Source organism: Glycine soja, chromosome 14, assembly GCF_004193775.1.
Source record: "Glycine soja cultivar W05 chromosome 14, ASM419377v2, whole genome shotgun sequence".
In the NCBI taxonomy this organism is placed as follows: domain Eukaryota; kingdom Viridiplantae; phylum Streptophyta; class Magnoliopsida; order Fabales; family Fabaceae; genus Glycine; species Glycine soja.
This window is the reverse complement of record NC_041015.1, coordinates 29,279,633-29,301,560: the sequence shown is the minus strand read 5'-3', so window position 1 is coordinate 29,301,560 and position 21,928 is coordinate 29,279,633. Positions and strand designations below refer to the sequence as shown.

Here is a 21,928-nt window from a genome sequence, read left to right as displayed (position 1 = left end):
TTTTGTTGTTTTTAGAAGAAAAAAAAATACGCTTTGGCTCGGAGGGGGTAGCAAGGGATAAATTAGTGTTTGGGATGTTGAAACACGGTCATGTGTCATTTCAAATCTTGACTAGATACTTTTATAACTTGGATTTTGGGACCAAACCTCTGACAAACACGCTCTTTATTGTTTCTTCCTTTTATTTTTTATTAACCCTAATTTTTGCTTAGGCTGCCCTTCTGAGTTTTCAACCTATCGAGTGAGAACTTCTGATCTGCCCCTAAGTTTGCTTGAGGCTCATGCATGGTGCCTCTCATTGCCCCAGTGTAGGGCTATAAGGTATCTATTATTGTCTTTTGTCATGACCTTGTAGCAAGAAAAAAAATGAAAGAAACTGTGCAGGTTCTTGAAAATGAATTTCCAAGGACAAAAAATATTTAAAGGATTTTCAATTGACAAATTAAATCAAATGACTCTTGTTCTTGACAAACTCACTTTTCTCTCAAAAAGACAACTTTTAAGAAAAAAGAGGTCACATGAATGTTTGTACTTCTTATCTTTTATTTGTAACACAGTGAATTGAATGTTTTTTTCTTTTTTTGTTTTGAACTTTACTTGTCGTTTACATCTCCCCCCCCCCCCCAAAATGTGTATAACGAGCAATTTCTAATCGAACAGACTTGGAGATCAACTCAGGAGCGCAAGTCACTTGAGCAAACAAACCAACGATGTACATTCACATTCTAGTGAATGTTAAATAAATAAGCAAAGATGTAATTATGAGAGAATGAGAGACAAGGACATCAAATTTATCCATATTTTTAGCATTGTGACTGTTGTTTACAATAATGGCATAAACTTGAAAATCCTAATGAGTCATTGGAGACATCTAACAACAACCTTCAAATTGCCCCATGCATAGTGTCGCTTGACAATCTCAGAATTCACAAGCAATTGTCCTCCTCGAATTTTAGCCAGCTTGCATCAATTAGACTTTGCACCTTATGTTTCGGGGAAATGTAGGTCGAGAAACCTTTGCTGGGATTATGGCTACCATTGCATTATTGAGTAGATATGGGAGTAAGTTAGCTTACGACACCGGAATTGGGGTGAATTCTATAGGCTTCTTTTCTGGAAAATTCCTTCCTTGGTTGGTGTTTTGGTTCATGTTAAGGGTGGTGTTTGGTATTGGATGTGCAACAGGCAAGTTTTGTGGTTGATTTAGGCGTGGCCTTTGTGGATGATTGGGTGTTCTTAGCTGATAGGGTGATGAGTAATGAGAAGGGCTGATATTGGCTGAGTATTGATATTGCTGAGCTGGTGGGAAATTTGGCCATGTAGGAACGCCAGTCATAGCATGAGTTCCTCCCTCCTTCTTATTCTCTCCATTTACCCCAGGCTTCCTATTCATCAAAATAGGATTATGAAATTTGCCTCTTCTCAAACCGAGTTCAATCCTTTCGCCGGCGAACACGAAATCGGCTAAGCTTGAAGGCATGTAACCCACCATCTTCTCATAGTAGAACACTAGTAACGTGTCTAGTATCATTGTTATCATCTCCCTCTCCACCATTGAGGGCGCTACTTGAGCTGCCAGATCCCTCCACCTTTGGGCGTATTCTTTGAAAGATTTATGCTCCTTCTTACACAGGTTCTATAGCTGCATTCCATCCGGAGGCATATCAAAATTGTACTGATATTGCCTAATGAAGGCAACCATTAGGTCCTTCTGAGAATGGACCCAGGACGGTTCCAGATTAGTATACCAGGTGACAGCTGCCCCAATAAGACTTTCTTGGAAGAAATGCATCAACAATTTTTCATCTTTCGCGTATGCCCCTTTTTCCTACAGTACATCTTCAGATAATTCTTGGGGAAAGTAGTCCTCTTGTACTTATCAAAATCCAGCACCTTAAACTTCAGAGGAATGACCACGTCGGGAACTAGGCACAACTCTGCCATGTCAGCAAAAGCATAATCTCTGCCTCCTTCAATGGCCCTTAGCCTTTCCTCTATATGATCTAATTTCTCCCTTTCCACCATAGAAGGAGGCACTCTTCCCACCGTAAAATGTAAGGGTTGTGGTTATGGGTGATATTGAGGGCCCCCCAAAGTGTTTGGCAGGGGTATGCCACCAAACGCCTGCCCCTCAGTGGCATATCCGAGGCAAGGCTCGGAGTTGGCTAGAGTGTGGTCTCGGGGTACTTCATGTGTCTCCTCCATGGGTTGAGAGACATGTGCATGATCAGATTAGGGTTGTTGGCTCTGAATGGTTATGGGTGTGGAGTTGTGCGGAACATTGGGTGGTGTACAGTTGGGAGGCAAGCCATATGGTGGGAAGGAATGCTTGTTCTGAATCTGCACAAAATGGGGGTCGCACGCACTTCCCAATGCTTTGCCTCCCTGACCTACCATATCCAAGGCTGGATGATTTACTTGATTGAAGCTAGGTGGGTGAGTCGGGTCCACTTTTGTGGCGGTTGATTAAGGTCGTACCCGAATCAAATAAACATTAAAAATGCAGTATCTAGGAAGTGATCCTAGGTCGTCTCCCAACGAGCAATGGTCAACCAAACGTTCATAACAAATAGTAATAAAACAATAACGAATTGGGGGGTTGTTTGTTTTTGTAAATTAAACTGCAAGCAAATTTTAATTAGAAAATATCAGAATTAAAAACATGTTGTTTCCCCTTGATTCACAAGCAAGTCTCTTATCCTAGGTTATGAGAATTTATCCTTTATCATTTCAACCACTTAATCCAACCCTAAATTAAATTACTAAGCGAAATTTAACATAAGGCAGTCATTATGTGATTAAGCAACAGATACACCAATTAATCATGAATGAACTGATCATTAAGCACGAACGTAAATTAAGCGCAAAGACAATTAATCAAGCACTAAGCATGCATGGATTAATAGCAACAAATACAGAGTAATTGGTGAAGAGGAAAAACTGATCAGAATTCAATAGTAATAATAAAACCTCAAAGAGAGTTGTGCTTGATCCTCAAGAGAAAACAACACTGGAGACTTAGCCTTCCATTAATCAGTAGAAAACGAAATTGCAGATTGAAGTAGAAAACAAAATTTTATTGCTACGTGAATAGTAAAAATTGGAATTGCAAAACCTCAAATTATTCTTTCTTCCCAAAACGAAAAGAGAGCCCTAAAACTAAAACCTTGGTACTGTTATATAGGTTTTCAGCCCCAAAGCTTACAAATCTGTTTTAAGTCCAAGCCCATAAATAAAATAAAATCTGGGCAAGATAAGATAAGATTTGATAAAATAAAATCTAGATGAAATAAAATCTAGATAAGATAAGATAAGATAAAATCTAGATGAAATAATATCTAGATGAGATAAAATCTGGATAAGATAAGATTTGATAAAATTGTCTGCTCTCTTCAAGTCCAACCCAATTCTGGATTCAAGCCCAATTGCTTACAATTCTCCTGAAATTAAATTAAAAACACAAAATTAGTCCAGTAGGCCCAAATGATAAAAATGCATAATTAATTTGACAATTAAGGCTAATCAGTAATTCAAATGGTGACAAAAAGGGTTAAGAAATAGGAGAAAATGATGACACATCAGCGGTACTTGCGACAACAACTGTAGCCGCATTGACCTCCATCATCCTTCTCATACTCATCATGGGTTCCATCATTGTGGTCATTTGCTCTTTCGTGGATTCAATGTTAGCCTTCATCTCCTGTTGCACCTCCTTTATTTCACTCATTACTCTAGCTATGGCACGCATTTGGTAAGGGCGTCGTAAAGCGCATTCTTTTTTTTTTATTACAATGATTACAGTTCTGATTTCAAGGAAAGAATGCAATGAGCAATGCAAATGTGAAAAAAAAAAGCATGGATGTATGTGAATAATGCTTTGTTGAAGTATTGCAAATTTTACGCAGGACATTCAATAGAACATAGGATCAAATCAACATTGTTCATTACATCTTGTCAGGGTCAAAGTACAACTGGAAATGAAACATCAACAGTCTCAAATTTTATGTAAATTATTTAGCTCAATCATGTGTTGGAGTAGCTAAAGAAGCTATGTAAAACTCGATCCATCTTTTGCCCCAACTTTTGCAAACTGGTTACTTCCACATTTGACCTTGACTTGATGAAAACCTTTTCTTAAAAGCACGTGCTTGGTTTGACCCCATAATCCAAGGAATAGAAATTTTGATTGTAAATATTTCGACAACATATCATAGAGATGAATGATTAGGGCATACTTATGTTATGCATGACAAATGTAATTATGAGATCGACATGAGACGCCCAAAGAACTATCCTTTCCAAGTTAAGCATGCATTAGGTACCATGTTCGTATGATTTTCAATCATTTTTTTAAGAGAAATGAGTGTATAATCCCAACATGGTTTGTTTATAACTATCATCATGGTACCCAACACATGTAACTAAGAATGTGGTGTAAACTTTCACGCTTCATTGTGACTTTCTTTTTGTTCCTTTTTTGTTCTTGTTTTTTTTGCAGAGGAAAATGTCAGGATCATGCATGAGTGAACATAGCATGCGAACGATGAAAATAGAATGTATGCAGTTGGCAGAACAAAAGCATGTTAAATGAAAATGTATGACAATGCAATGACTTATGCAAATGCAATGCATGAATATGATAAATGATAAATGCAGGAATGATATGTCCATTACGATGCCATGAAGAGATGCATGATGCGATCAAGGAACAAGCCAGAGTGAGTTTGCTATGTGCCCCCTAATTCAGGAATCTAATGGAAAGGATCCAAAAGTCCACTTCTAGTGATAACTCCCAAGGGTACTTTTAGGTAACTTTACTGGTCTATAAAGATATCATCCTCTTAGATAATATATTGTGGCGATAGGGACTATCAGCAACAATGCATCACCAAAAGAGGAAAACTCTAGATGAGGCTTCATTGTTATCAAGCGAGTCAAAGACCCAACATGACCACAGATCGACCTCCACCCCTTATGGCTCACATAGACCCGAGTATAGGGCCTAATAACTCAACGTGTGTGTGAGGTCCAGGTGCCATGTGTGCATAGAACAAAAATATTTCTAATTATGAATGTAATAGATAGATAAGCACACCCAAACACAACAACATAGTAAAGGTTATATACAAACATGGACAAAACAAAATATAAAAGGGAAAAGGGAACATAAACAAAGAAGAAGTCATGATAAAACATTGCACACTGATCGAATGGCTTAACTCTCTAACGTCCCCAGTGGAGTCGCCATCTGTCGCAACCTACCCTACGACGGGAGTGCGGGTGAAAAGCCAAAGGAGCGTCTTCGAAAAAGAAAACGCGTTGGAGTCACCACCAACGTTTATTTAAGGAAAACGTTAGAAAAACTAAAAAGAGGTCTGCGAATTTTTGAAAATAAAGGTTCGAGAGTTGTTTACGCATGGGGAAGGTATTAGCACCCCACACGCCCGTCACAAGGGACGGTAGCCTTTAATCGAGTGTGCGCAACGTGACTTCAGAATTATTTACCTTTCCTTTTTTATATCTTTTTATTTTGTTTTTGGGATCGACAAGGGTGTTGCCCTTGCTCCTTCGTATCCTCAGGTGCGATGAGGAATTCAGACCTACGTAGTTCTTTAAGTCTGAATGTCTGTGTGTTAAATTGATTTTTATGTTTTTGAAAGATTCATTTTAATTGCAAACAAAAAGTCGTTTAAGGCGTTGGACCTTGAAACGATGTTTTAAATTTTGAAAAGTAGAAAGAATCGTTAAGGCGTTGGACCTTGAAACAATCTCAAGTGATATTTGATAAAAAGAAATTAGTTATGAGTTGGTTTTATCTTGCTTTTGTTTATTAACTTTCAATCTCTTTAAAGACAACTTTACAACACTAGTGATCGGTTAAGATTGAAATTTGCAAAGAAAAATGAAATCGCCGATGATAGATGGAGAAGATGGATGTGCACATAATAACAAGGGGGACCCCTAAGAGTACATAGATCACATTCAAATCTTAAAAACAAAACTAACTGATGGTCGCACGAAGAACACCGAATAAGGAACAATGTAGCGAATGATTACGGTCGCGATTCGGTAGTGCCTCGACTTTGTTTCCTCTTCTTTCTTCTTCTTCTTCCTTAATTCTCTCAATTTTCTCCACTTCTGAACCTTGGAACCCCTTAAAACACCCCTAGGACGCCCATTTATAGGCAAAGGGTCACATTGGGGCAGTTGCAGCTCACCCAGGCGAGTTGGTTTCTTCACCATGAAGCTATTTGGTGGCCCAGGCGAACCAAAGGCTAGCCTGAGCGAGCTAGGGTCCAAGAAAACCAAGGAAAATACCCTTTTGCCCCCTTTTTTGGTATTTTTCGCTTTCTTGATCAAAACACTGAATGATCATTTGTTTCACACTGTAACTAGTGTTCAACACCGTAAGTCAACTAGCAAGGATCAAAAGATCAATGAACGATAGTCCCCAAACGAAATTAAGGTATGACAACAGGACCTAGCTTCTTACATTGGGATGAGTCATGCGACGAGTTACTAGGCAAACTCCCTCCAGATAATGCACATAAGGGAGCTGCACTGAAGCTGACATGGTTGCTTAGCATCTTGCGTGCACCATTACCTAATGAACCAACAATACACCAACTACAATGTAGGTGTAGAGCTTACATAATGTACATGATTGGTGGTGCTTTAATACCTGATAAATCTGGAAATAGAGTTCATCTAATGTATTTGAACCTATTATGTGACTTCAACAACATAAAAGAAATATAGTTAGGGTTTTACTTGTTTAGCAAACCATTATAGAGAACTATGTGAGACATCATCGGAGGTTGGTAGAGTTATGGGTGGTTGTGCCATACTATTGCGGTCATGGGCTTGGTACTACATGCCTTTTATTGCATCGAGAATCTTACGGCCCAAAACAACTTATTCACTTGCTAAAAGGTTATTACAAACAATGGAATCAAAATTTTTAATTTCAATGATGTGCATTATAACATTACAGTGAATAGTGGTTTTGTTTCATTTACATTTTAGATGGAGTAGTGGTAGATTAAAGCATAGGGACACACCTCATGGTGACTTGATCGGGTATGGATCTCGTATAGATCATATGGAGAATCATTAGGTATACTACCATCATCAACTGCACCATCAATTTGTACATATTAACCTTTACTAATGTTGTATTGTTAACATATATTTCAATTTTATGGGTCCCATATAGAGAATTTGAAGAGCACCTACCAAAACATGCATATAGAGATAGGGACATTTGGTGTGCATGTAGTGCAATCATTTGTTTTCCTATTGTGGAATGGCATCAAACAAACCGGGTCAAGCTACAATTTGGACTACATCAAGATATCCCTATTGATCTCATGAATTTTGATCGACTTCACCAGATTGGCATGCGAGGCAATCATTACAGTGACTGAATGGAATATTTTCATACCCTAATTTCGTCCGGGGACCATTGTTTGATGATATGCAACCTTCTCTTGACCGCTTCAAGGAACTTGACACCCATCGTTAAGCAATCCGTGAAGTTCCGCGACATGTCGGGAGTCGAAAGAAAACATTATTGTGCAATCCGTAAAGTTTCGTAACATTCCAGAAGCCGAAGAGGGGATGGTTGCGTAATCCGGAAAGTTTCGTGACATTACGGAAAGAAAACAAGTATCGTTATGTAATTCGTGAGGTTCCATAATGTTACGAAAAAAGAATCAACAAAAAAGGGGCAAAGGGGGAGTATTTAGTAAAATAGGGGTACAAATAGTAATTTTCAAATTTGGGCCCTTCTAGAGGTTTCTGAGTATTTTCTTGCTTAAGGTGGAAGCAACCTAACTCGCCTGGGCGAGCTGGGTGGCAACCACCTCCCACGTTTTGTTAAAAAATGGCTTTTGGGGCTTTCGGGACACCCATAATGCTTTCGTAAAATTCCCATAACCCTAAATAAGCATATTTCACTTAATATGGGTGAGAAAGAAGAGAAAAAAGAAGAAAATCAAGTCCTATAGGCTTCCGTAAAGCTTCCATAACTTTTTCGTAAATTACAAAAGAAGGGGGTGAACTTATCAAAATGGGGGTGCAAATAGCAATTTTGAAATTTTGAAATGGTCTTCCAGAGGGTTTTTCGAATCCGGATTGCTTATGGAGGAAGCAACCCAGCTTGCCTGGGCGAGCTGGGCGGCAACCTCCTCCCCCTTTTTCCTATAAAAAGGCAAAAGGGGGTTGTTCTAAGGGTCCCTGATCCCCCTGACTATGCATTTCAGCTGTTTTGGGTGAAAAAATTGTTTTCGTGAAGAAAACCCAAGCCGAGGTGCTTCCGTAACGCTTCCGAGATGTTTCCGTAAGCAAATCCGTGAAGGTTTTCCTCCGTTCTTCACCGTTCTTCGTTCTTCAACGGGTAAGTTTCCAAATCTGAGACTTTTAATTCATTTCTTGTTTTTTGGCTTTCATCTTTATTTCGTTCAATTTCGGTTTCTTTTCTTCTGTTTTTAACGAGCTTTAACCAATCGTTTAAGCCGTTTTCTCGCCTAATAAATGATAAAATGAGTTTCAACCGATCATTTGCGTTGTAATCTCGTTTAATCACTGTTAAAACAAAATTTAACTGATCGTTCGCGCTATAACCTCGGTTAAACAAAAAAAACAAAAAAATAATAAAATAATCAAAATATATTTAAATAAAATAATAAAAAAAAATCGATCGGACTTTTTTCTTTGGAAGTTTCCTTGAAGAATTGACTAATAACCAAAGTGAAATTAAGGCTAAAATCAACTCACAAATCAAGCTTTGTCCGCAAAAATCACTGATAACTGTTTTAAGGTCCAACGCCTTAAACGATCCTCTTTGCTTTTATCGGTTAACATGGACCGTTCAAAAGCATAACATCAACACATCACTTTACTGCCTTTTGCGAGAACTACGTAGGTCTGATTTCCTCTTCGATGGAGGATACGTAGGAGAAAAAGCCCCGCTTTTGTCGACCTCGTAAGATGGTTAGAGGTCCAATGCCTTAAATGACCCCCTTCCAAGTAAAAGGAATCACTTGATTCGCCCCTTTTGAAAGAACTACGTAGGTCTGATTTCCTTATCACAATTGAGGAATACGTAGGAGCGAGGGAAACACCCTTGTCGACCACAAAAAGATAAAAAAATACAAAAGGTATAGAAGACATAAAAAACGTAAAAGGGAAAATAAAACAAATTGAAGTCATATTTGTACACTTGATTAAAGGTTGTCGTCTCTTGTGACGGACGCGTGGGGTGCTAATACTTTCCCCGTGCGTAAATACAACTCCTGAACCTTTCACGATTAAAGTTCGTAGACCACACCTTTCCGGTTTTTCTGATGTTTTCCTCGAATAAACGTTGGTGGTAACTCCGCGCATCTTCCTCCCATGGAAGACGCACCCGTGAGCCCTCGTGTCGCCCTCCCGCCGAAGGATAGGTTGCGACAAATATTGTACGGGATAGACTAATATCTAGAAAAACAAACGCTGTGATGTTTTAACTAGACAATGGATTGAAGGGTTAGTGACACATACACCGGAGTAAATGGAATGGTATAGGAAAAACACTATTATGTTTTTTTTCTATTGCACAACAACTAAATGATTCACACACAACAATTACCCATAATGTTGTGGGGATAACCTTTGAAGAAACACATTTCCCAGTTCCACATCCTCAATCAATGTTTTGTACTTCATCACCTATTCATCAAACTTTTGGCCAGACTCGCGAGTTAGTCAATGCAACTAATCATGAATGGATGACCAATTTATTTGGTGTCGATTTGATTACACCAAATTCTACGACATCATATTTAGCTTTTTTACAACAGTTTGATGCACCATATTTGTTTGGAGAACAAGGATAAATTTCTTCAGCTGTAGCAACCCATAATGAAAACCCTGAGACAGAACAACAAAATCATCATCATGAGGGAGAACTAGTGATACAGGAGAGAAGAAATCCATGATGTAATCAACATTAACAGCACTTTGGGACTGATCATTGTCTTGGTCATTAAAATATAAAATGTTGTGATAATGGGTTCAACTCTGTTTAAGTACCCATCTAATGTAGTTTTCAAAGTTACATTAAAGTGACCATGTTATGCAATTTATAAAATTCATGTCCAATATATTAAAAATATCTGTGGCAAATTTATTTCATAATTTTCACGTTAAAGAATCCAAAAAAGATAACGTATAATAGTTTCATCAAGAATGACCTCAAATTAATTGCAAAAAATAAAAATATATATATATATGTTTTTGACCCTTGAAACAATGTTTAAGTGGTCATGTTATACAATTTATAAAATTTATCTTCAATACATTAAAAATATTTGTGGCAAATTTATTTCATAATTTTTGCGTCAAAGAATCCAAAAAAATATATAGTGTAACAGTTACATCAACAAAGATCTCAAATTAATAGCAAAAAGTAATAAAATGATGTTTTCAACCCTTAAAACAATGTTTAAGTGACCATGTTATGAAATTTATAAAATTTATGTCCAATACATTAAAAATATTTGTAGTAATTTCATAGTTTTCACGTCAAAGAATAAAAAAAATATAATGTGTAACAATTTCATCAAGAAGGACCTCAAATTAATAGCAAAAAAAATAAAAAAAATAATAAAACTATGTTTTTGGCCCTTAAAAGTGGTCATGTTATGAAATTTATAAAATTTATCTCCAATACATTAAAAATATATTTGGCCAATTTATTTCAAAGTTTTCATCTAAACCCCTACCACTATGGGTCACCCAACTACATATGTTTGTATTTACTACAACAGTCAAATTTGCAACACTAATGAGGGTACCACCTTCATAAGTAACTAAACAAAAACTTTCATGGTCAACAAGGCCATAAACCTTACATAATTGGTTGAACTTGTTCAACAAAAAATAAATATTGAACCACACCAACATATCCAACATCTCCACTTTCGATGCCTCATATTTTAGCCAGAACAATCACATATGTACACATGTTTTATTCTGGGAGATGATCATGATGTTCGATAGACGTTCAACATTTTTTACAACAACCCCAACATTATCATTTGTTGAGTTATTTGTCACAACTTGTAAAAACAATAACCCACCAAATAACCAACATGACTCAACCTCCAATCTTAAGGACCTATTAGATGAATACAAAAGTAGTGTAGATTGTTGGGTCAAAGACCATGGTAGTGATAGTGATAGCAACATGTCTCCTTCCCACGAAAAAATGCTCAAACAAGGTTGGTAATTTGGGAATGATTTGTGTGTTAGTTGTTTCTGCATTGAAGTTTTCTCGTGGTGTGCTATGTCGGTGTTCATTGCTTTAACATTATGTCATCCATAGATGCAGGTCAACAATCTTTTTTTCATTCTTTGCAATTGAAAAATGATGTGATGATGTTTGCACAATGTTAATGTGCAATGAGCAATACCCGTGTATTGGCCCAACAGAATTATTATGTACCATCAGAACAACTGATGATATACTCAACCTACTTCAATCTACCATCACTCCTACTGATGATATACTCTATTTGCAGAGCGTAATTATTGCTCAACTAAACAAATTTTGCATGCCGTGAAATATAATATAATATGCATTTGTCATACACTGTTGGATTGGACTTAATGATATAAATTTATAGTAGTATACATTTCTAAAGTGTATATGCATACCCTAGTGACCTATCTAGAGCTATCTTTATTCTTTCTACTAAAGTAATAATTTAATTCCTTTTCAGGGTATATATAACTACATACACTTTTATATTTAAAAGTTAAAACACCATATTTGTAATTTGTAATTTGTATGCAAACATAAAAATAAGGTGAAACGGTTGGCAAATGACTAATTAAATGATAAACATAATGCATCTTATCAATGTATTAATGTTAATTAATTAGTTCCTTTATTTCTTCATATATAGAATATTATCAAAACCGATCCATTCATGTAATTAATTTCTTCATAAATGTTACGACTATTTCTTCATAAACTACTAATTCAGTTGCGACTAATTAGAATGGTCTCCCTCAAAGTTTCAAAAACTCGTGTCTTTAAATTTAATTATGAAAATACTAATTAATTTTTAATATAATTCTAAAGCCTTAAGATAAACTAGCACAACTTTAAAAAAAATTTCACATATAAAGTTTAGCTAACACTACTAGAAAATAAGGTTTTTATATCGGTTATTTAAGACTTTCAACATCGGTTATTAATCGATGTTGAAAGTACCAACGTTGGAAGTATAATCGTTAACATTGGTTTTCCAAAACCGATGTTAATGTAAAAATACAACATCGGTTATTCAAATAACCGATGTTATATAATAAGAATTATAAAAAAAAAGTTATATATCTTCATATCAACATCGGTTTTTGAAAAAACCTGATGTTGTTAGTGGCAGTTAACATCGGTTTTTTAAAAAACCGATGTTAACTTATTACTAGCAACATCATTTTTTAAAAAAACTGATGTTGTTAGTATTAGTTAACATCGTTTTTTTTTTAAAAAAAACCGATGTTATTTTTAGGAATTTTTTTTAAAATGCTATCTATTTTTTCAATAAACCAAAATTAACCTGCAAATTTTAAAAGCAAACCACACAACATATAATTTTCATTCTGTTTTGAAATAGTTTTTACCAGAAATTCCATGAGAAATTTATTAATTACTATGAATTAAAAGAATATTTAATGTTAAGGAGACATGAATTGTAAAAAATGTAAAATAAGTAAACTACAATTACAAACTTACCTAAACATCCTAAGTTTCATTTTTAACTTTCAAATAATACTTTGTCCACTACAAGTGCTCATTTGGATATCAAATCAGACTTAAACTGTCTCCACCACTCTCCCATAGTCTGAAGTATTTTCTTTTTTGTCCTTACATCAGATGCTTCAGGGATATCAAATTCAGCCTGACAAACGAAAAATTATGTTTTATTGTTACTAAATTCGAATTTTTAGTTAATAAACAATATGCAACATGAAAACTAAAATACTTGAATATCCTCCCATATCAAATCCTTCTAAGCAGCAGGGACTTGCTTTCAATTCTCGTATGTCACATTCACCTTATCACGAGCGACAATCTCCAAATATGTTCTTAACTTCTTTCTGTGGCGGACCGTCCGCTTTCCCAGTAGTAGGATCCACATGGACCAGGGGTCTCTCTGCCTCAACTGGTCTAGTCGCCAGTGATCTTAGGTGTGTGGCCTTTCTTGTCCGCTTCAAGGTAGACAGCGAATGCGATGTTGCACCAGTAGGAGGAGGAGGAGGAGGAGAGATGGGCGGTGTAGCCATTTGCCTGTAAACAAAAAAACATTAGTTAATTAACATTATCACAAAACTAAATAACTTATGTAAATGAATGGAGTTAAATGAAATACATAAGAGAATTACATCAGACGATGTTAATTAATTCTCCTTCATCATGATCACTATGATTAGCATGAACGTCGATAGCTTCTTCTCCGACAACGTTAGGTGACATTTATGTGGACAAAGGACTAACATAAGTATCAATGTATGAATCATCATCTTCAACATTAACACCAATTGTTTTCCCGTGTAGAACCACTGACCAACTTTCATCACAAGGGTCTTGAACATAAAATACCTGTTTAGCTTGTTCTGCCATGATGAAAGGGTCATTCTAGTAAGCGAGTTTCTTTAGATCTACCAATGTAAATCCTACATCATCGGTCCGCACACCGATGTTGCTGTCAACCCATTTACATTTGAAAACACAGACAATAAATTTGACATAATTAAGCTCCCAACTTTCTTCAATGAACTCAAAGTAAGGGATGAAAGCTACTCAGGGATTGTCATCATGTACACTAGTGAAGTGTTGAGATTCAGCCCTTAGGGTGACCCCACTGTTCTATCTGTCCCGTGAGCCATGACTAGTTGACATGGGTCAACTTGTTTAGGACTCGTGTTTCCATTTTTTATTTGTTTTTTTTTATATTTTATTTTTTAGGATTGGATGGATCAGTTCCTAGGTTTTCTAGTCATAGCAACCATTTTGCTCTAGTTCTGACAATTGAGTATGATAATGATTCAGTGTTTGGAGTATCATTTATATCAATTGATTACTCCATGGAGATGTCTTCAGCTGTATACAAGAATTGGGTTTTCACTGGCCAATCATTGCCAACTAATCTCATCAAGAGGTAACCAATCTTATTAAATTAGAAATATGAACTTGTTCAATTATGGGATTATATATAAGAAAACAAAATTATACCATGCCCTTTTATTGATGACATAGTTAAAATTAATTTATCAAGAGAGTGGCTTGTTATCTATAATATTTTGTATATTTTTTCCTTTGCTTGATTTAGAGGATTGGCAGTTCAGGATCACACTTCCCGACATGGCCTTCCCCTTGTGATAAAGGACTATCCTTATGTTGTTGATGGATTAGAAATATGGGATGCTATTAAGACATGGGTCTAAGAGTATGTCAACTTGTATTACTTTAATGATAAGGCAGTTGAAGAAGATACTGAACTGCAAGCATGGTGGAAGGAAGTTGTGGAGAAGGGTCACAGTGACTTAAAAGATAACAAATGGCCAAAAATGAAGACATGTCAAGAGCTTACTGACTCTTGCACTATAACTATATGGGTTGGTTTAGCTCTCCATGCAGTTGTTAATTTTAGACAGTACCCTTATGGAGGCTGTATCCTAAACCGTCCAACTGAAAGCAGAAGATTGCTCCCATAACCAAAAACCAAAGAGTATGATGAGATGGTCAAGAATCCTCAAAAAGGCTTTTTTGAGAACAATTACACCAAAGTACCAGATAGTTATTGATCTTACAGTGTTAGAGATATTGCCAAGACATTCCTCTAATGAGATCTACCTTGGACAGAGGGACACTCCAAATTGGACCTCTGATCAGAATGCAAAAGATGTCTTTGAAACATTTACAAAAACTCTTGCAGAGATTGAGAAAAAAAAATCTCAGAAAAGAACAGCAACCAAGAGCTTAAAAACCGAACTGGTCCAGCCAAATTTCCCTACAATGTGTTTCTTCCTACCAATGAACTGGGGTTGACTTTTAGAGGAATCCCTAATAGTGTCTCTATCTAAAGGAGTGTGTGGGGCGGCTTCCTTTAATTAGTATTGTACTTGCATCTTCCAATAAAATATGCATGCTTATGAGCATGCACCATTGTGTGTGTGTTTGTTTTAAGTTATGTTATATGTATTACTTCAGCTTTCCATTCGACTGTACGTTAAGCAGGAATAAATAAGCTCAGTAGCAGATTTCCTGTTATGACCTATTCTCAATTGAGTTTTGTTTTGTTCAAACACTCAATCAATATGCCAGTAATAGATGCATAACTATAAGGAATAGAATCTTCCTAGTCCTAGTCCTAGATGTAGGGTAGGGAAAGGAAAAGAAGATAAACTTGTCTTTGTTGCAGTGCTGCCTCTTTTCTAAAGAACAAATTAAAACAAATAAGACATGTCAGAACACAAGAAGGTTTAGGGAAGAAACAGAACTTACCCGATACAAAACTTGGCTTTAATATGGTCTTAATTTCTTGTTAATGCTATCGAATTTTTTCTGCTGCAGTAGATCATTTTCTTGAAAAACATTCAAATCAAATTTTAATTAGATGAATTTCCTTCAAAATTTAAACATATATTGGAATGGATTCAATAATTTGTGTAGATTAAGTTTAATCTAGGAAAATAATCAAAATAAATAACTAAAATGATTAATGAACATAAAAGAGTATTTAGAAAAATATAAGTGGACAACAATGTTCTTTAAACCATATCTATGTTGTAAGTGGAGTTAAATTATATATAAGTGGTTCACTTGTGCAGTAGGGCAATAAGCTGACAAACATTGCCATGTATTACCTGTTGTTCTAGTTGCCTAACTCTTGATTCAGCTTGTTCATACTTCTCTTCTGCATATCGAAGTTGTGGATACACGCATCAAAATGGTGTGCCAAAAAAAGAATGTATATATTAAAACAAAATCATTTTTATTATGAACAACTTCATATTATCAGCCTTCAGTCGTATTATTATTTTTAAAAGACAGCAGCAGTATTCACATGACAGTGCTAATTAAGTTACATATAATTTATAGCCCAAATTATATCTGAAACTAAAAAGAAGCTATTTTATCAATATCAAAATATGAACTAAACATTCCTACGTTTGAAACCAAGAAAATCGAGGTCACACAATTTCTTTTACAAACACCCTGCTAGAATCTCAAAACTTGGATGTCTAAGGAAAACATATTACTCAAACTAATGTATTTTATCACCTTATCGACCAAATTGTCATTTTCTTCTTGCAACATATCAAAGACTACAATTTGAAACTACTAATCAAGGTGAAACAACTCTACATCAGTACTTCTTGGTAATAATCTAGCTTAGGTGGATTATCGATGGTACAACTGAAAATAGATGTTAGGAAAAGTTGTTATCGTTAAATAGTGTATAATGTTAGTAATTATCCAATAGCACACAATGGCAAATTGTCCAGTAGCACTAATTAAAACAAAAGGAACTAAGCAGCGCTAATTAATTTGATTTTTAAGCAGCACTAATTAAAAGAAAAGAAACTAAGCAGCACTAATTCTAGTATTGGTCCAATAACAAGCTTGCTAATATCAACTAGGCATTAATCTTTAACTAATAACTTAAGCTTCTAACTGAGTTGGTTTGGTCCTTTGATGGTTTTCGTGTATATTGACCGACTGCCCTAAGATGTTGAACATGGTTAGTATAGATACATTTCCATTTGATATGACCCTACCTACATCAAATTAAAGGGATTACCATCCAATCTTCTCACTGCCTATTAAACCTTAACTTGTAAATTAACAGAGAAATATGATGATAATAATAACTGCTACACATGTTGCTTTCTTCATACCTAACTAACTATGTGACCTAAGAGTAAAAATACAACATCGGTTTTTTAAAAGAACCGATGTTAACATAGCCTCGTTAACATCGCTTTTGACAAAACTGATGTTACCTAGGTCATGTTAACATCGGTTTTGACAAAATCAATGTTAACGAGGCTATGTTAACATCAGTTTCTTCAAAACTGGTGTTAATAAACTCGTCTTATTTACAAGTATGCCACCGTGTTTGTGTTAACATCGATTTTGTCCAAAACCGATGTTAACCTAGCGATGTTAAATGTATAATTTCTAGTAGTGTAAATAAAACTTGCCGCCACATGGAACTTATGCAAATCAATAGACTATACTAAACACACTCTATTAACATAAAATGATATATATATATATATATATATATATATATATATATATATATATATATATATATATATATATATACTCTTAAAAAGTAACTACGTAAATGCTTAAGTCGGTCCACTCTATACACATGACTAACAAAGGACGTAGATAAGATTATGTCTTTAATCTCGTGTATATTTTATCCATGATGCCTCCGTGAACAATGGTGAAGCTATGGAGGGGTTATGAATAGCAAATTTGGAGCACCATATACTCTAGCGTACATCTTTATTATTTGCTTGTATTTTGTTGGGAACTTGTGCTCAATATTTCTCTTATTAATATATAAAAAAATCTTTCAAAAGAAAATAATGATTTGAATTATTAAAAGAGTATAGAAAATTTTGATTTGCAAATTATTAGATACTTTAATAACATAAAGATGATAATTTTAATCATTTTTTTCATTATTATTATTATTATATAGAAAATTTTATATTAAATTGGACTTAGACCTTTTTTTATAATATCAGGCTTTATGACTAATTTAATAATACTTTTCAAATTAGTTTGGGCTCTCCAAATTTTTATCTCAAGCTATGCCACTATTTGAGACGAAGATCCACCTAAAAGTCCTTTACTCCCTTGAACACGCTATTTGAGATTATCAAAGTCACATTCGCATGTGTTACATGCATGGGTAAGCTTATCAAAACAAAAACTGTACATACAAATAAACATACAAATTAAACAAAAAGGAGAAACTAAATTTTATAAACTTCAAAAATACTTTATATAAAAGTTGTCTCATACATGTACATCCATAAACATCAAGAGCCAAGAACCTCATAGTTTGACCATCTTAACTGATTCATACAACATAATTATATTACAATTCTCAATTATCACCATTATACTTTCATCACCAATTTGTTGGACAAGTGGCCTCAAATATCTTAAGAAGGGGGGGGGGGGGTTGAATTAAGATATTACAAACTATTTCCCCCAATTAAAAATTCTACTTTGATTCCAATACAAGTTCCAAGTTCCCTTAAAGATGGATTTCTAAACAATGACTCAAATTAAACAATCCGAATATAAATGTAAAGCAATAATAAATAAAATAGTTTAAGGGAAGAGAAAATGCAAACTCAGATTTATACTAGTTCGGCCAGACCCTTGTGCCTACGTCCAGTCCCCAAGCAACCTGCTTGAGAGTTCCACTATCTTGTAAAATCCCTTTACAAGTTCAGAACCACACAAGGACAACCCTTCCTTTGTGTTTAGATTTCTTTACAACAAGAGACCCTCGGTCTCTTAATCCCTTTTTAAGAATTAGAGTGAAGAGAAGAAGAAATCTCTCTTGAAAGAGATAGATTGAACAATTTGAGCACTCAAATAATTCCTTATTGAATTGCAAGTGTATTGGCCAAGGAATCTTAAGAGGATAAGAAGATTTTGCTTTTTGAGAGGATAAGACCTTTTTTGTTCTGAAAAACTCTGAGCAAATTCGTGTTCCAAGCCACATATAAATAGACCTTTGATGGCCATGTAAAAACCATTTGAAAAGTTGTGACCCTTGGAAATAATTTTCTGAAAATCTCCTCTGGTAATCGATTACAAGACTTGTGTAATCGATTACAGACTTTAAAATTTGAATCATAACATTTAGTAACTACTGGTAATTGATTACCATCCATGTGTAATCGATTACACAGTATAAAGTTTAAATTCAAATTTGTAATGGCTGTTGTAAATCATTTTTGGCCACTGGTAATCGACTACATCCTCTGGTAATCGATTACCAGAGAGTAAATTACTTGAAAAAGACTTTTTAACTTAAATTTCTTGGCCAAACCTTTTTCTATTTCAATTTGGAATTCCCTTCCTAAAATACTAGAGATCTTCTTGATGTTGTATCTTGTATTCTTGGATTGTTGTCTTGAATTAAACTTGATAAGCGCATTTTCATAAGACATCAAATCATCACGATCATATGGCATCATCAAAATATAAAATGCAAAGCCTTTGCTTCTACACAATTATCATCATGAATCATCAAATACAATGAGTCACATATAATCATCAACCCTCATAATTTCTCAGCATACTCAATCATCACAATTGATATACATCAAGTGCCATCAGGCAACCTCAAAACCTCAAACATCAACACTAACTCTACTCCATGGAGTTTCAACATAATATGAGTGGTCCCCAATGAGTCTCATTCTTTAACATAGTCACACTCTTTTACCATTCAAGGAGTCTTTTAGACTGGCCCTATGAGGGAAATGTCGTTTTATCGAATATAGACAAGTATGGATAGTGACTTACCTTTGTAGGTTTGCAAGATCTTGCACTTCAAAGGAATTTGCCTACTAATTTATTCTATAGGCTCATTCTCGTGAGTCACCACAAAAACCCCTAGCACTAGGTTGAGGAACCTTACACCCTTAACTTACTTGCCTACTCATATACTCATGCACCTTATGTACCGACTATGCATACACGGTATGTTTTGTGCCCATATCAAATACTAATGGTGAAGGAATGTGTTTGTGCACCCACTGTATCCCCAATGACACGAGAATATAACTCATAAAACAATTATATGCGCATTTAGAATTGGTTTGAAAACTTTCAAAAAAACATTCAATATAAAATACCATTTTACCCATATTTTTCTTAAGCTAGAAAATTTCAACTTAAGCCTTTCGGTCATATTTCCAAAATCTACTTTCTTATGCCCAAAATTTCCCTAAAAACCAAAATTTTCAGGTTAGGCCGCCTTTGTCCAGATTTCATATTTTAAAGTATGTCCAAAATTCGCTTAAGTCCAACAATCTTGGCTTAAGCCAATTTTGTAACACCCTAAAAATTACAACTCAATAGGTATGCATTTTTGTGATTTAACTATGATTTAATTTAGATTTATTTGTTTTAAATAAAGAAAATATGTGTTTTGAGTAATTAAATATAATTAGTGTTTAATAGAGTAATTAAGGCAATAATGTAAAATAATTAAAATAAGTATTTACTTAAAAATGGATAAGTAGAGACATTAAAAATTTATGCAGGGTGGTTCAAAATTTGAAAAGTCAAAGATAGACTTATTTGATCAAAAGTCAGGAAAGATATTGAGTCAACTCATTAATGACATTGTGGTAAATATGTGAAACTTTTGACTAGAATAAAAAATTAGTTTTAATGGCACAAATGGCCTACTAATAAGTTTGTAATGACTTCAATTAGTGAAATTAAATGTTCCAAAGTAATTAGTGATTTAGAAATTTTTAAAATAATATAATTAAATATAATTAAGTTTAATTTGTTTAATTAAAGACTAAAAAGTTCTAGATGGAACTTAATTAAACAATTAGTAGTGTGCAGTTTGAGGTTTAAAAATTTAAAATGACATGATTAAGGAACTAATCAAACAATTAAATCTTTTTAGAGATAATTAAAATTATTAGACCTACATGAAATGGATCCAAATGGACTCAAAGGCCCATACCCCAACGCTACTAGGGATTTAAGGAATTCATATAAAAGCTACATGTTGATCCTTCCTTACGCATTCTAGCCACCACTTTTGAGAGGAAGAGAGAGAAGATAGTTTCTCCTTCATTCTTGTGTTCTCCTCCTTCTCTCTAAAATTCCTCCACCTTCTCTCTACACTTTGCCCACCAAGCAAAGAGATTTTCTTCTTGTACTCCAAGTATATCAAAGAAGGTGCTTCAAGTCATCCTCCATTTTTATCTTTTTTGCATTTGAGCTTGTGGGCCTCGAGGTATGGAGGGGTTTCCCTTTCTTTTACCTAAACCATGGTGTTTTCTTTTTGTTTTGTTGATGCATGCAGAGTTTCTACTTTATTCCATGCCTACGTTTTTGTTTGGGGAGGTTATCCTCCATAGGTATGGGCTCTTAGAGTCATTTCTATGTTGTCTGGTATTGAAAGTTTGTGCATATAAGTTGTTTGTAAAATTTTGGCATTGACATGCCTCTCGAATTTGGTTATTGTGTTTGATCGATACACTTTATGGTGAAAATAAAATTATATTTCAAAAGTAGACATCTGGGGCATATAAATCTTTACAAAATACCTTAAATTTGGATAAGAATTGAATTTATTATGATTTCTATAAAATGTCCCTTCTGTTGAGTGTTGTATTTTTACCTTTACGCTTTGAGAATTAATTGTGTGAGAAATATACATTTTTAGAATGGGGTACTACATAGTGAGAAGCCAGAGCAACTCCCACTTTTTGAAGTTTTTTTAAAATTTTGTAGATTTTTGCTTGAGCATTGGGATATCATTTTGTAAACTAGAATCACAAAGCATTTTAATGATGTAAATTTTAATTGAAAGTATTCGTTTATAATATTTTTAGGCCATTATAACTCGTGAGCCATTAATTTAAATTGAGTAGGAAAAGAGCTTATATATTCAATAGTGTATTAAAATATGGATTCAAATATATTTAAATGCTGAGGTTCATTTATTCCTTTCAAGTAAACTTAATTAGGGAAGTATAGCACATCAAAGATTTGGTTAAAGTGAGGTTTTAGTTAAAAAAATTGCAGTTGAAAGTTGTACACTCCAAAATAGAATTTTGACCATTCCATTGAGTTTAAATG

General features: G+C 34.7%; 1 pseudogene; it reads left to right on the top strand.

The window, feature by feature from the left end:
• The first annotated feature begins 14,136 nt into the window (after nucleotides 1-14,136).
• LOC114384797 lies at nucleotides 14,137-15,135 on the top strand (annotated as a pseudogene).
• The last annotated feature ends 6,793 nt before the right edge of the window (nucleotides 15,136-21,928 follow it).